This window comes from Populus euphratica, unplaced genomic scaffold (assembly GCF_000495115.2).
Source record: "Populus euphratica unplaced genomic scaffold, PopEup_1.0 scaffold784.1, whole genome shotgun sequence".
Classification (NCBI taxonomy): domain Eukaryota; kingdom Viridiplantae; phylum Streptophyta; class Magnoliopsida; order Malpighiales; family Salicaceae; genus Populus; species Populus euphratica.
This window is the reverse complement of record NW_011500650.1, coordinates 33,081-38,478: the sequence shown is the minus strand read 5'-3', so window position 1 is coordinate 38,478 and position 5,398 is coordinate 33,081.

The following is a 5,398-nucleotide window of genomic DNA, read 5'->3' as shown; positions in this document are numbered from 1 at the left end:
TCTATAAAACCCTCTCTTTCTTCCTTTTATTTCTACTCAACCCATACATTCAACAAATACAGAAGTGTGTAGAAATGGCAAGTTCCTCAAGTCATCATATAAGAAATATTTGTGTTTTCGTTGGATCTAGTCCTGGGAAAGAAAAGGAGTTTTTAGAATCAACAAATCATCTTGGTCAAGTGGTAGCTGAGAGAAAGATTCATTTAGTGTATGGGGGAGGCATCCTTGGGTTAATGGGTGGTGTGTCAATAGCTGCATTTTTAGGAGGTAGTCAAGTTTTGGGGGTCGTCCCCGAAGCTTTAGCACAAGGGGACATCATTGGAAAAACAATTGGAGAAGAACTTCAGGTCTCTACAATGTCGGCTCGAATGAATGCAACGTTTAACCATCCTGATGCCTTCATTGCTTTACCAGGTGGTCTAGGCACATTGGCAGAGATCTTTCATATTTCCTCTTGGGCTCAACTGCACATTCACCATAAACCCATAGGTTTGTTAAATGTTAATGGTTATTATGATAAGTTGTTGTCTTTTCTTGATCATGCTGTGGAATAGGAATTTCTAACATCTTCTGCACGACAAATCATAATCTCTGCTGCTACTGCTGAACAATTGATTGACCAACTACAATCTTTCATTCCTGTAATTGATCCTTCCATGAGTCGCATAAATTGGTCAACTAAGGAAAGCTGTAAAAAGCTTATATTGGATTTGAGCCTTCTAAGGAAAGTTGTAAAAAGCTTAGATTGGATTTGAGCCTTCATTTGTGAATCTTTGTGTCTTTTGGTTTTATTATTGTGTTTTGTTGTTACTTTTATTTGTTTCCGTGTGTTTCAGGTTTGTCAGTGTTCGTTATTTCAGGTGATATCTTCTATACTCTATCTTTCTACCTTTAAACATTGAGGACAATGTTTTGTGTTAGTTGGGGGGAGAGGGTAGTAGCTAAAAAAAAACACAACTGTGTTTTCTATTTCATAAAGCATGTGCAAAATTATTGTTACTATGATGGTAGAGTAAGGAGAACTTTTATGACTCTTGAGACGCATCTTAGTAACCATTCTTAATAAGGTCTATCATAATACTTCTTGAAATATTCAGGTTTACAAACTCTCGCATTGTTATCACTTAATTCTGCTCATATACTTATTTAACATGTATTCTTAAACCTTAATTTACACACACGCTCTTTAACATATGATTGTGGGTTGCATATTGGATTATTACATTATTTATGTTCTTTTGTTAAAGGTAACACCTAAGGAAAAGGGATAGTATATAATTAAAAAAAAGAAAAAAAATGATGATAATAAAAATATAGATAAGTTTGGTTTCGTAGCCTTCCTAACCTAAGCAATTAAGCCCGAGGGGGTGTTTTAACACCTAATACCCTAAAGTCAACTGACTTGGGAGCTATTGGCCCAACGCTAATTACATGGGTTGAGGAGAAAAGCATAAGGGAATCAAACATTGCACTATCTACATATCAGTATCTGCGACTTGAGTTATTAAGCTCGTAGGGGTGTCTTAACACCTAATGCCCTAAAACCAACTGGTTTGGGAGTCATTAGCTGAACGCTTATTACATGGGTTAAAGATGCATGATGTTTTTAAATTATATGTATATATATTTAAAAAAAAAGAAGACAAAAATAATAATCTCAACCCAAGGAAGTTAAAAAAAAAAGAGACAAAAATAGTAATCCCAACCCAAGGAAGTTAACCTTAAACATTAGAACAAAAATTTTGTTTTCTTCCAAGAAAAGCCCCATAATTATGTGTTGATACATTGAGCACAAAAGAAAGGTTCATGAATATCTTGTTAAGAGGTATTGAGGAGATATATAAATTTAAGGAGAGTTTGTTTATCTGGATAGATTAATGGAAGTTCAATGATGAATACCTTGCTTTGTGGAATTTGCAAATTGTTTTTCTATTTTAACGCTTTGATTACTAGGGACTAGTAATAAGCTGGTTGGGGGGTGTGATTAGTACTTAAAAATGCATTTTTATCATGGTTTTATATCATCATTTTGCACTTGAAGTATCAATAACTTCTTAACTAAAGCATGTTTTATAATAATATATCTAATAATATAAGATACCTTTAATTTGTGGTAAATGTTCATTTTAAATGCAGGCCTATCACATAAATGAAAGGATTGATTGATGATTTTAAGAACTTAAATTGCAAGGGCAAAGAGATGACCAAAATTAGAAAAGAGATGTCGGTGCAATCTAAACCAGAACACTATTCGGTAATTGGTTCATATCTGGAGTTATAGATCTCAGATTTAGGTCTACTTTATATGGATGGAAAGGTAAGACATAGGCCTACAACTTTCATATGGAGCCCAAGATCTAAAAAGGCCATTTTCAAGTCCAAATTATTGCAACAAAGAAGCCCGAAGCTGTCCTCCAGCCCGAGTACTGTTAAGTATTTTAGCCATATCTGGAGTTCTAGATGTCCAAATGAGCTGAATGTTTTACACAAGAAAGCTCGGACAATTTCCTACAACTTTCATGCTTCGAGTGGCTCCAATTTTGATGTTATCAATGATGTTTTGGGCAGACAAGAGAAGATAAGGATTGTCACCAAGTCAAGAGTTGGCTACCCACTCATCAATTAGTCATCAAATCAATAGTTCCCAATTTTGGCCTATAAAAGGAGGCATTTGCCATGCATTTAGGCATCTTGGTGTCCAGATCAAGATCATGCTCTTGCTTTCTCTCTTTGTATTTTTGTAATGTTTATGCTTTGCTTTCATTAATATCAAGTTTATGCCTTTCCTTTCCTTTCCTTTACTTAGTTAACTTTTATCTTATTTATGTTCTTATTTTGTTTATCTATTTTTCTTTCTTTCATTATGTCTAGCTAAGTTAATTATGTCAAGGTGAAAATGTTACACTAATGGTGTAAGAATAAGTATAATGTAAACTTAATATGGACTTTAATGTTTGATACTAACATGTTTTATATTTGTTATCTTATTCACTCTTTAATACTTTGCTTGTTAAATAACTAATCTTGATTTATGTTGTATAACACTTGGTACAACAAATGCTTGGCACTTTCATAGTTCATACTGTATGGTATAACCGACACCTGAGCTATGAAAGGAACTTGATTTGTTGTTCACATAAGTTATAATCATGAATGCTTGACGAGATTTACAAGTATTAACATTAATCGAATAAGATGACTAGCGTAATCATGTTAACAATCTATAATCTGATTGGAACCTCCTTTATGTGTGGTTTCCAATTGAATAATAAGAGTTTATATTATACTTGTTTGACATACCATTAGTGGAATCTCTAACCTTGACATTTGTTATTATCATTGTTTAATCGTTACATTAATATTTCTTCTCGAAGTTCTCATCTTCTTCTTCTTCTTCTCCTTCTTTTTCTTTATTATTATTATCATTATCATTATTATTATTATTATTATTATTATTATTACTACTACTACTACTAATACTATTATTATTATTATTATTATTATTGTCATTATTATTGTTGTTGTTATTATAATTGTTATTGTTATTATATTATTGTTATGTTGTTGTTGTTGTTGTTGTTGTTTTATAATTGTTGTTTATAATTTGTACAATTAACCTCCCTGTGGTTCGACCCCGGTCTTGCCGGGTTATTTATTACTTCGACACTCCTGCACTTAGGAGAAGACATCAATCTTTTAGTCATGTCAATTTTCCTTCAAATAAATTTGGTGTGTACAAATCAAATGACTAATTCATTTTATATCAACTATGGTCCATCCTAATGCATTTTTATGTATTTTTAGAGTTTATAATAACTTACCTTCTTGATGTGCATTAAGTTTAGAGGAGATTATTACCGGAAAAGTTTCATTTTCTCCCAAAAATGAGTATTGATATTGAATGACAACGACTTCAAATTAGGTTTGGGTGGTTGAACACTTGAAGGTATGGACTTAATTGATCGTGGTGGCAATTCCTCAATTTATGGTCTCCAATTATTTGCCTTTGATTCTTTCTGAAAATAAATCATTTGCAAATCATCAGATTCATCAATCTCAATTTCACTGGAAGTGGTTTGAAATTGATCATGAATTAATTTTTCAGTAAAGTTCACTTCCTGTAAATCATTATCATCTCTAGGTTGCTTGCAAATGTTGAAAATAGTCATCTCCAACGTCATATTTCCAAATGTTAGGTTCATCAGTCTATTCCTACAATTAATCAATGCATTATAAGTTGCAAGAAATGGACGTCCTAAAATAACAAGAAATGAATTACATGCTTTAATAGATTGTGTGTCCAAGATAATAAAATCCATAGGATAAATGAATTTATCGACTTATACTAACACATCTTCAACTATTCCTCTTGGCAATTTTACAGATCTATCAGCAAGTAAAAGAGATACAGAAGTTGGTTTTAACTCACCTAGATTGAGACTCTGAAAAATTGAATATGGAAGTAAATTCACACTAGCTCTAAAATCAAATAAAGCTCTCTTAATTTTATGTTCTCCAATAAAGTAAGAAATTGTAGGACAACTAGGGTCTTTATATTTCAAAGCATTATTGTTCTGAAGAGTGGCACTTACTTGTTCAGCTAAAAAGACATTCTTTTTCACATTCAATTTTCTCTTCACAATGCACAAATCTTTCAAAAATTTAGTATAAGAAGGAACCTATTTAATAGCATCCACCAAAGGTACATTGATCCTTACCTGTTTGAAAGTTTCAAAGATTTAAGAGTTGTGATTGACTTTTTTTTGTTTGGTCATGACATGAGGAAATGGAAATACTGGCGGGGAATTAGTCGTTTCTTTATAATTTTTAGATTCAACCCTTTCCTTACCCTCAAAGATTGGCAGGGAAAATGTTTAAAGCTTGGGTTTGTTCATAGAGACATTCCATAAAAGAAGGCAATGTTGGACAGTTATTGGTTGAGTGTTCATTTGTTTCATATATTTGACACATAATGTTTTCAATAGATTTTAATTGACCACTCTTTTTCAATTCTAGTGCCTTGAATTATCTAGCAAAAGATGCAAACTTGGCTTAGACATTATGATCCTCCCCCTAAGGTTGTATATACCTCCACTAGATGTATGAGGTTGAGTTTTACTTAGCGCCTTATAAGTATCCGTGGTATCCTAATTTTGAATATTTCCAGTCAACAAGTCTAAGTACTTTATTGCTTCATTAGGGTCTTTATCCTTAAAAGTTCCATTACACATCAATTCAACCATTTACCTATCTCTAGGTGTTAACCCTTCATAAAAATAACATATTAAAAGTTGAACGCGTTTCAAAGATCTTTGAAAATTTAAATTCTTTTGAGATGATGTTGAAGATGCTAAAAACAATGCAAATATATTAAAAAAATTTTTTGGATTTTCCTTTT